Source organism: Cydia strobilella, chromosome 6 (genome assembly GCF_947568885.1).
Source record: "Cydia strobilella chromosome 6, ilCydStro3.1, whole genome shotgun sequence".
Lineage (NCBI taxonomy): Eukaryota > Metazoa > Arthropoda > Insecta > Lepidoptera > Tortricidae > Cydia > Cydia strobilella.
The window spans coordinates 17,763,898-17,776,292 of NC_086046.1; the positions used below are offsets into that span (position 1 = coordinate 17,763,898).

General features: G+C 36.6%; 1 protein-coding gene across 8 annotated transcripts in view; it reads right to left on the reverse strand.

Moving 5' to 3' along the window:
• The window catches only part of LOC134742191 (rho GTPase-activating protein 23), a 402,175-nt gene that overhangs the window by 214,036 nt on the left and 175,744 nt on the right, over positions 1 to 12,395 (reverse strand). The window lies entirely within an intron of this gene.

The window sequence follows — 12,395 nt, forward strand, 5'->3', positions numbered from 1 at the left end:
ATTGCGAGAACTCATACTTCTATCTTACCTTAAAAAGGCAGCAAGAATATTAGTGTTTCATAAAGTCTTTTTACCTTTCTGCACCAAAATACTAAAAGATCGAGCGGAGGGATTTGTGTTCAAGCAGCTACCAATGACGCTTATAAATAGACCAACGAGACATTACTTAAGTGCATTCTTTAAGAAAGCCTAGTTGCAAGAAACCCACACACAACCTTCGGAGAGAAACAAGAGCAAGACTAGACCTTTCGCAACTACATTTCAAACGTAACCGTCGTTCGGTTCCATTTTCAAAACGGAATTAGCATATCACGTAGCGGTGATAATGTTACCAATTAATAGAGCTTGTGCTAGCGCATAGCATATTCATAAACAAGTTTGAATCAAGATTTCGTCTCTAATACTTGTAAATAGAGTCAGATATTCGTAACAACTACTATACCTAGTTGCAAAGATAGATATAACTCCATAATAGATGGATACAGTCTAAGGAAAAAGGTGCCTGGAAAGTCAAGAAAATTTGATTCTCAATCAGGTGGCGCCACTACCTTTGGCCTACTCTCGGATAGATGGCGTTGACGGTTTCGTTTGTTATTTCAACACAACATCAAAATCATATAAAAATAAATTAATGCAAATAAAAAAAACATTTATCCATACATAAATATACATTTTATCGTATTTTTATAAATATTAATTTTTAGTTTTAAAGTGTGTCCATAGATGGCAGTGAATTTACTGTGGTTACAAAATTTACTATGACAGTACCGCTCTATCCTATTATATCCTCTTTGCTAGTTGTGACGGTCCGCCTACAGCGCGGATTTCTTTGTAAATAGCTACCTGTGGAGTTATTACAATTGCTATCTGAGCGGAGACCATCCGAACCAGAACCAGTATAAGCGTAAATTACCCTTGCACATAGTTTTTTTACTGGTTACATAGAGGTGTCACAGTCAAACTGGTACGTTTAAGCTATAGATTTGGTAAGCAATTGCAACGAAACCCCTGAAGTCGCGGTAGAGGGAACATTTATTTTTCACCTCAGCAGCTCAAACAAGCCTACTTTCGACACTCCCTGGAGTGAAGAAATTGCGACTTTCCTCACGCCAGGGAGTGAAACAAAGTAGCTTTTTAATTTAGTGAAGTCCATGAACTGCCACTTCATACTTTTTTTTTTGTTTTTTTTTTTGTCTGTATTCTGTGTAATTCGAAATACATTTTAACCTTTAATATGTTCTCACTACTGAGGTGAAAAATTATGTGTGCATCACGAGAGCAAAGTTATTTTACATCTCGCGGTTTTGAGTCCCTCGCTACGCTCAAGACGCTTGAGCGTACAAGATTCTAACTTAGAATCACTCGCTTCACTCGTGATTCAATCATAGAATCTTTCGCTTTCTCGGGACTCAAAATAAAGACTCGCAAGAAAAACCAACTTTCCTCCCTTGTTGTACAAATAACTATCTCCAGCTAATTGATTTTGCATGCACTAACGAATCGCGGAAATATATGCGGATCCGCGATTAGGTCACATCTGTGACCTTTGCGACTTGTAAATAAAGGCATAATTGACAGCGCCTTGGTCCGACCCAAGGAGCTGCAGTTGTTGTGTTAATTTTGTACTTGTTTTAAATCGATAGTCCTCGTGATTCTGAGTAGAAATGACCCAAAAGTTGATGGAATTTCGAAAAAAGTAAATAGCTTTTAAGTTTAAGTTAGAATGCACATCTACGTTATTCATTGCTTTTTACTTTACATTATTCGTCAGCACGATTTTAAGTTCAAAATTCCCAGATTCTGATAACCCTTTCCAAAAGCATCGAAAATAAAATAAATGAATATTCTTTAGCCAAATTTCGTCAACTCTTAATTTCATTAACCTTCGCGTCGGTTTTCCAATTAGGCCGTATCTCGAGCCGGGCGCATCCGAGCGTGCCTCACGACCGTTCCCGCGCACGCAGAGCCTGTGGCGTCATCCAGCAGCTTTTATTTAGTTAGGTGATACCAGGGCAACCAAAGTTAAGTTTCGATCCACACGATAATTTGTCATTTTATTTTTATTTTCTGACCAGCGCGTCAGTTCGCAAACTAGCTCAAATCTCGAAAGCGCTTCCATCCTGTGACGTTATGGAGCGGATTTTCTGTAGTTAGGTGATACCATAAGTAATATAACAAAACTTACGTAAGTCACAGACATATCAAATATATTAAAACGGGTGGCTCATGTATTTAAAGTCGAATTTAATATACCATAAGTATCCGAAAAAAATCTAACCTTATGAAAGATTCGACAACTTGTCGATGAAAAACAAGAGGCTGAGGATACCATGTGAGAATGATTTTTCTCGTTAATTTGACAATAGACACGACTCTACAAAATAGTTTGCAATGCAGAAGATACTCTTTGTAGTCTATCAATACAATCATCTATACATGCATATGAACGCCAGAACTATACTACCTACTACTAATACTAATAATACAATAACTCCCAAAGATTTATTCTATTCATCACTAAGCCTGCAACACGCCACAACACGAATGGCACGAAGCGAAAGTAGTGCTGTATAATAATGTATAAATTTAACAGGTTTTTTTTTAAATATACGCAGGATACATTTGTCACTGATAGCAATAAAACATTACTATCTATTATATAACGATATATCACAGCGCACCAAACTGTTGTGACTGTCGACTTTTTACTCGTTTCAGCTAGACTAGAGTATCTTTGAAATTTATTGAAGCAAACTATTACGGATACTCACACATGTTGCATCCACACTTCGTTCAATACGAAACTATAATGTCATATGTGAATTTGTGATCCCTAAAGACATACATATTCTGGTTAGACTATTAATTGAACAGTGTACTATAGGTTAAATTATCTCTAGTTACATACGCCTCTCTGATGCGAAAGATACCATCGTAGACGGTTACTGACTATTGGTATCAAGTTGGTATTGTGTGCTGTTGGTATACCTTATTGAATCAATATATTACGTCCTACAAAACACTGATTTAAACTTTTACGATTTCTACGCATTATTAAATTGTAAAACGGGACTTTATCGCGTATTTAAGTTTTACTTCCGACGTTTCGAGGACGGCGTTGTCCCCGGGGTCTCGGAGAAGACTGGTTAAAGTTGACATCAACATCTTTTAGCCGCGCGAGTTTTTCGAACTACCCGCACTTCCCACAAGTTCTTATAATACTGTAGCTACGGGGAATTTAAATTAGCAAATATTAACCTACCATTTGACTTATTTTTGTCCTATTTAATAGACAGAGTACGTCTTGAGAAAGAAACATATATAAGGTCAATTCCGCCAAATCCGTCATAGGGACAACTCCGAGCAATTTTTTTTAAACAATACTAGGTACACAATTGATAATTTCAAGCACAAAGCAGCTATAGGTTTTAGTTTAGGCAATCAAAAGCAATGGGCTTTTTTTCCTATAGTTAAAAAAAAATACGCATTAACCTTACATAACTAGACAAACATACTTATGGTAGGTCACAAAAGTACAATAACAATTGATTCCCGATCGTGTAAAAATTTACGTAGTTTTCTAAAATACTAGATACCATGCTTTTTAGAACATATTTTTATTGCTTAAGTTGTATGCTACTGTAGATTTTAATCTCCTTCTTTTATTCTTCGTACTGTTTTAAAATATAACTAACCAAACGGTTAGCCATTTGCTAATTCAAAATCCGCTTGTCTACAGCCATAGTTACTAGCTGTATTTAAAGCGGATAGGTACTTATGTTAGGGCACCGACTGTACTATCAGACATTCAAATATGACAACGATACGGCCTCAAGCTGCGAGCACTAGACGCCTGCTGCCCTTGACGCTTGGGCTATATATTACCAGCCTCACGTCCACCGAGACGATTCATTCTGCACGAGTCAACCTGAATCACTATAAAGACGGTATAAATTTTGAACCAAAATAAAATAACATAGCAATTTATTCGCCAAAGAAATTGGTTGAAAATAAGCTGTAAAATTTACCCGAGGCCTTGGATCGGGTATCTCACTTTCGATTGAGCGGAACTGAGTCACCGCTAATTGGTCTTTACTTTAAGCTGGCTACACACTCTTGGCGACTCCCCTTTATTGTACAACCTCGAAATAAATGTACAAATGAAAACACATAAAGACAGAGGTAAACAACAGGAGCTTAAGAACGATCTCTTCCTTTAAGTAGTGGAGAAATGGAAAAGTTAAATTAACTTCTAAAAATCTTAAAATTATTCTTATTCCTCGATTCGTCATTACTGAGGGTCACGACCACATGAGGTCGTTATTTTGTGCACCAAGGCTCTCCATTCTGCACGATTTCCCGCCTTCCTGAAGATAGGTGCCTATGTAGATCCCTGGCAGGCTTTCTTTACAGTATCCACCCAGCGGGTTGGTGGATGTTCACTTCCCCGGCCTCCATCTACCATGTCAACCATAATTTAATTTTTAAGTACTAACATTATTTTTAGGAATATACTAACAAAAATTAAGATCATTGTTATCTTTATTTAATAAATAAAATTGAAATTGAAACAATGCGCTTTTCAAGGTTGTCCGGCTCCCGTCTGGCCATGCACGTGTCCAAAGTAGTTAAGGTTCCGCTGTGGCTGATAAACGGCACTGGTTTTTCAATTCTGTCAGGCAATTAACTAATTAGAAGGTGCAAAAACTAAATTAATATATCCACAAATATATAAATAATCAAACAAATGCATATACCGGTTGTTTTTTAATGTCTGGCTAAACTACGACGATCTACACTAGATATGGGAGACTATAAGTACTTAACAAATATTACTGTGGGAGCGGGAGCAGCCCTAAAATTGCAAGAAGCCTGTTCATTACCTTAGATTTTTTTTGTGCTTGTTGCTAGGCCTACATGAATAAAGTATATTTTGATTTTGAGTGAGATCTATTTTACGCAATTTCAGAGTTTGTTTAAAATAAAAGTTTAATACGACCTATGTTTAACCCAGCAGACGTTGAAATACACTGTATTAAATAAGATTTGCATAAATTATTTATGTAAAGCAAGGTGTTCAACAGGTATGTGTATAGGAAGCTTAACGTAACAACTTGGGAGACTCGTTAAGTATGAAAATGTCTTTAATCAGCTGACAGTTCAAAAAAATTACTGACAACTGTGTCAGCTTTTAAAACTGGAACTTAACAGCAAATAATAGTAAGCCGCGATATTTCTGAAGAAACCTTTCACAGTCGGAAGTCTATTAGTTCAAAGAAGGTTATGTTAATGTTATTTTAGGTGTGGCCTAGTGTACTCTACTCCAATTTATTTGATAAATTCCTTTCAAAGTTCACAGTGCTAGTTCTCAAAATTGTACACATTGTAACCCACACCCTGTTAAAGGTGACGTTCGGATGTCACGTGTGTTGCGGTGTTGTTGCTGTCACCGCTGTATCTGTCAGTTTCCCTGATAAAATGAGTATTTTATCAAGGAAATTGACAGAAGGAAAGAGACAACAACAACGCCGCAACAGTAATGCTGCTGCAGTTGACATCCGAACGTCACATTCATGATGTTGTTTATGTTGGTGTACAAGTCTGTGAATAGTTGAACGATGCCAAATACCTATACTTAACAGCCTACGAGATGAGTGTTTGGCAAGTCATGGGAACTGCAGATAAGTGGCATCATAACACACGCACTCGAGTTCGCGTGAGTATTTACTTAATGCTTTTTACGGTTTATGCTAATGCTGCACACTCGGCTGTTACGTAAAATATAAATATGACTACGTCACTTTCGTTCAAGAATGCAACACGAATTTTGAGCCAATCCGACCAAGTGGGCTGCTACTGCTGGCTTAAAATTCGCCTTTGATTAAAGCATTTTCGAATCGCGGATGCGTGATTCGATGTGTTTCGGAATTTGAGAACCTACGAGCATTTTTATTGCGGGGCCAACAAGCAGCGGCTATATTCAATATTTGTAAACGAAATGAGAAGTACCTATTGAAAGCTTAATTCAGTGAATAATGCGTGTAAACACTTTTTATCTTCAATAAATATTTTGGCCGTATACAATAAAGCTTTAAATATGACAATAATATTCTCTCGTATTCCGGTGTCTATTCTATGACTAATAGTTATTGTTATTTGATAACTGGCCACGTTATTATGCGTTGTTTAAGTACTTTCGCTTTGATAACGCATATTAGGTATATTATCACAAGTGGAAAAAATATGAACTCCTTTTGCGAGGCAACAACTTGCAATACATTATTATTAGTAATTTTATAAGGTTATGTTGGATAAGAGCCAAGAGGAACATAGTTTATTTTGCTCGGAGCAAGAGGAGCAGTATGAGAATTCGCTAAAGGTGTTTCTTTTGCCACAATGTTTTAATTACCCTATCTAACCTTACTATAAGTTAGTAGGAGTTTTCAAAGTTATAATAGTATTCAAATAACATTTATTTCTTCTGTTACAATACGGCGAAAAGACAAAAGGCCAAAAGCAATCATTTTCTAACTTTTGGTAATTTGTAAGACAAAAACCCGGCACCGATATCGGTATAGAGTAGAGCTTATCAGCATACAGTCGAATCATTTACTATAGGCACGAAAGCACTAACTACTGTTAAAGTAATGCTCCAATCCTCATCAAATAAAGGATTTAATACAATAAAACAGACATAACTTGGGAAACTCCACTATGCGACGCCATTACGGCGATGCTCATCTGTCAAGATCTTGCCGCGCTATAGTGATGTGTCCATTTTCAATACCGATTGTTGAGCTGCACTCGCGAAAGCCTCGTTATCGGTTATTACTACATTACTTACAACATGCACTATGAATCCGTTTGCATACCTGCAATCAAACACATAAATATTAAAATACATTGCATTTATTTAAAACTATACTGGTTTACGATAATTTACAATAAATCATTGCTGATCATCAATGCCCTACGGCAAATTGCATTCAATTCTTTCAATTTCAAATACCAAAAACAAACATTAAAAGTAACAAATATAAAGCAATAATTCATTTTAGTTTACAATGTATTACTTGAAATTTTCCACGATGTCCCTTAAGTTGCATAACGTTTGATTAAAACCGAATCGAGATCGTTCGCGTTTCTAATCAATTCAAATTTTGATTTATGCCGATAATCCATTCATAATTTATCTGTAATTAAGTGTGTGGTCATTGGCCACCCATTCTTGGATGAGGAGCAATGTAACTGGACTGTTATGTAACTGGACTAATTTGATACCAATTTTAATTAGAGAATGGTCATTGCAGCTGCTGCGCGTAATATGAGTTGATCAAAGTTTAAACGAAATAGTGGGTCGTATATCCGAAAAAGATACTTTATTAAATTATTGTTACTCTATTTTTTAAGTGATCACATCACGCACCTACTATTTTATTTAACGAAATTTGTTAAGGGTTTGCCCTTCTGTCGCAAACAAGTCGTGCATTTCGATAAAAAAAATACTTACATATTTTTCATGAAACTATGCCCCAGATCATTGTTTTGACTTGTGTGTAGTGTTTTGATTTACGCATGGAGATGTTTGTACGTGGGAAGGACACGAGTCGCGTCGCTTCAATTTGAAATGCAAATACCTACGTATATGTTCAGCAAAATACTGGCAGTCTTATATTTGCTTACTGGAAATATAGTTTTATACCTCCTTACATGAATGATCAGAACAGGGCAAGCCGCATTGACATTGAGAAGGTTAAAAGTCACTTAAATTGAATTAAAGCAAGAATAAATTGATCGTAAACGTTTTATCCATAGTTTGCTTCAGAGAAACAATAATTAATTTGACAGTTCGCAGTTTAGCAAATGTGCATAGATTAGATTAGATTTATTTATTTCAGGATAAAAATTACACTATAAATTTGCATCAATGTCAAAATTATGCTTATCTTCTTATCATGATAGTCAAACATTACATACTAAAAAATACAAAACAAATTAAAATAATTTTCTCTCCCAATAAGGATCATATCTTAAGTATTGGCTATATGTCAATATCAATAATATCAATAATGTTATTCAAATTTAAAATTATTTTTAATTTCAATAACAAAACTAAACTGTAGAGCAAGTTCGACAATAACATGGTCAGCTTTGTGAAAAAATGGAAGATGATTAATTGCACGAGCTATCGTTGAAAAAAGTCATCACAAAATATTATACCACACATAATTTAAAGGTACTAAATATTTAATCACCAATGACGACTGATTGACGCTGACGAGTCATGGTGTCATTGACTGAATACGGAACCCAAACGTCAAATTGATCAACATCAGTTAACAGTAACCCATACTTACAGTAAAGTATCCATAAATATTCGTAATTTCATCAGTCGCACGAAATTAGCCGAGATCCTCGTTAACTGAGCCGTAATGTACTTTTTATGACGTATTATTTATCTTATTGGGGGTTATGTGTGTACAGTTTTAAGGAAGTATAAAAATGTTTATGTCATAAATTATAACAAAAAAAATCATTATTTGGATACCTACAAAACCACGCGTTTTTAAAAATGATTTCGTGAGGTTGTAAAACTTATTGACCAGAGAAAATAAATCGACCATTTTCCTAAGTTAGCGTTCTACGGTGTAACGGACTTTAATATTAGGTGGGTACTATCAATACCAAAATATCATAAAATATCTGAAACTATTTGAAAACTATAAGAAAGTAGCACATTTCCAACTACAGAACAACCGTGGTTACAAAGAAACTTGTCGATAACTCAAGTAGGTATGGAAAATAGACAAGTGACGAAGACGTCCTGGAGCTATTGTTTCAATCCCCAGACAGCTCGAAACACATGATAATAAGCACCAACCAACAGGCTACTTCCAGCCATATTGTTCATGAATAAACGATTTAAAACCATTCCGACATTTTCCAGTTTTGATTTATACGTCGACCGACGTGTCCTCGGCCCGGTCTCGATGTTTAAAACAATTTGCAAAAAAAGTTGTCAAGTTTGTTTAACAAAATTCCTGGGTTTCGAGGATAGCCGATGAAAATGTCGCAGGCCGAAAAGCAAACTATAATGGTCAAGGTCCCTTTGTGACTTAAGATGAGTAAATGACGGGACAACCCAAAATGAGTTTTACTGTTTCTACATACAGATCACAATAGAGCAAAAAAGTTTGGGACACGATCTTAATTTTTTTTGTGAACAACATATGCACATGCCGGGAATAGCTACGGACTCATATTTTGCAATACGCATTCCTTTTCGAGTACGTTAACAGAAGTGAACAAATATATTGCGAACTAAGATTCCTCAGAGCTTTTAAATAAAATTACATTCCCGTTACCATAAATTAAACTTCTTTATACGAAACAGGATTTTTAACCAAAAACAATATAATAACTTAACTATGGATTGCATTTCTGTGTACGTTAAATGGGCAAAGAATTCATTCTCAATTATTGAGCAGATCGCTGAAACGTACTGCGCGCGCAAGACTACCGATTAATCAGAATACTTAATTGGCCTTTTTATGGACTACTCGTGCCCATTATAAAGTTTTTGGTCGAGACGCGTTCACTCAGGCGGGAAATAAAACCGTTTTATGATATTAAAATCATATGGGATTGGCCCCGATTAAGGTAAAGGAAAATGAACATTAAGCTTGTTTTATTGCAAACAAATACAATTTAATTGGCGGATATGGCGACAATTGACTTTTGTAAAATTTGCAGTCGCGATATCCGAGTATTGATAGAACGCGCACGCTCGGGGTCGCGTGATATGCCAGCGCGCGCATCATCGCGCCGCCATCTCCTGCACAACTCTTATTGTTTTTAATTGATTACGACAAACGATGCATGCTTTTAGCGCATTCGCGTGTTCATAAAACACCGCGAACGCTACATGTTAAGATAAGCGTAATTCGAATCGGCATCCACCAGTCTTAAGTAGCCGCTCGTTACAAATGAATACCGCAATGAGCCATCATCTCGGTCGATAAATCAAGTCTCACGGTTTTCGACAATTTCCCTTAATTGGTCTCGTTACCCAATCGCGTGCGGCGCGATCTCGCGATACCGTGTGTGGCCGCCCTTTGCCCAAATCAGCGGGGTGATCTCGGCGACACTGACCGGACACGAGAAGTAATTAGCGCCTCGGACCACACACCGGGCCCCGACATCGGGCACTTTCATCCTCACCCGAGCCTCTGGGTCGCGTGAATCACGATCCGCGGATGCAAATGTACCAACAGCACCCGGTTGACAACGATATAAAATAACCCGCCGGGTGTAACTAAGACGGTAACATGACAAGAACAGTGTTGCGAGGAATTTTATTCCGTTAGCTAGCGCCAGCGCCTGCGAGGTGTTTTCGCTCGGCGGGCGCAGGGTCCGGATTAATATAAGTCATCGGAAGACGCCGCTGACGCAACAATGCGTCGAATTAGAATAAATTGCATAATTTGGCCTCAAATTTATCAGTGAAAGTGAGGAATCGTCGCACGACGAATGTGTAATACCGGACTAATGACTGTACCGTCGGATTGTGCTCCCGAGTCGTAGAAAGCTCGCATTATTTATTATTTATGAACAGATGAAACCATTGTCGGCCGCGATGAGTGATTTACAATGATGTCCGCCGCGGATCGGACAGTTAATTACAGACGCCTTTCTTTAATACGCCGCTGTACCTAACGACAAATTAAGCTTAATCAAAGAGTAATAAGGTCCATAATTGTTTTATAATTAAATCAATACTGCGATTATACCTTCGCATATTCCACCAAGGTTCGTGACGCTTTCGGTAATTTCTAATAATAATGATTCCTTGTCAGTGATTAATAGGCGTACCGTTGATTAGTTCCGTACTTAGCTTCCTCTTTATTAATAATGTAGATTTATTAGGGAAATTATTTCCTACATTATAGAGAAATGGTTTTGAATGATATTTCGAATATTTATTGTTATTAAATTTTATTTGTATCGAACAATTGTCCCAGTGAAACCCAATGCCGAGACAAGCTATTGCACGCAGGTACATAAAGTCAGTGCACTTGTTTTCAAGATCATCTAGTACGCGGACGCACGCGTGGGAAACACAGCTTTGTTCAATAAGACGTTATGTGTGAAATCTAGCGGTTGACTCGCGATCTAAATAAAATAATGACGTTACACCATAGTGAACGAAGTTTATTAAGATACGAGGCCAGATAAAGGGAATGTAAAGGGAAAAAAAACAAATTTGTTTCGGCACGGCACTGCAATTACTTGTTATTGTTTTGAAATCCACAGGTTCTATTGCAAAATAATAAGCATTGTTGGAACGTTGCATGTCAAAAGGGCGATTTCGTATTAACAGTTTATCTCGGCCAGTTAATAATAGGCTTGCATGGTCACGCGACCTAAACAAATCAAAGGGTCATTTTTATTTGGACAAGTCCCCAAGAAAGATAAAGTTCATGTCAATCGTGATTGGCTGCGGGTATCATTATCACAATTTAAATTGTTACGAGCCTCGTTATCTAGTTTAAAATAATTAGCAGGTACTGAAAGGTTTGTAGCATCAAATTTGTGTTTCTTTTGACCTGGTTATGAAACTAAACGTTTGTGAGCGGCAAGTTATGGTGCCATATGAGAGCTCACGCTCGTAATTAGCTGGGGTCGCCGTTGCCTATTACGGCATGGATATGGCACCATATATATACCGGGTGCTTCCTGTAACAGAAGCATTAAATTAAGCTGTAAGCTGTACTCCTCAAACTGACCAACATTTGTTCAGCAACTTTTAAAAATAACTTGTGTTTTGATTTTCATTACACTTTAAAGTTTATTCTAAGACGCAACGTATTGCAAAATTTGTTATGTTAAAAGGGTGACAAGCAACGTCAAACACACAGATGGCAGCGTACATTGAAAATAATATTTAATTAGTATGAAAAAGGTATAATCTAAAAATTTCATAATTTTAAAAAGTTGCTGGACAAATGTTGGTCAGTTTGAGGCGTACAGCCTCCAGTTTAATTTATTGCTGCTGTTACAGGAAACACCGTGTATATTTATATATATATATATATTTTATTATATAAAAATGACATTCATTTATTATCTACATAAAACATTTTAAATTTGTAAATACTTTGAGTAAAGTCAAAATTAATTTGTTGGTACCTACATTAAGCTAATTTTACGGTTCAACTCACATGTTTTAGTCACTCGCGCGACATGTTTCGTATAGCTTAGGTCTCCATTTTCAAGCACTAACAGATGCGTGAGTAGCATTTACGATGGCCGCTCAAAATTAGCTTAATTTTAGTATGTCTCACGACAGTTTAAATTCGATTGTAGTATCAGCATAAAAGTCAAAATTAACTTAG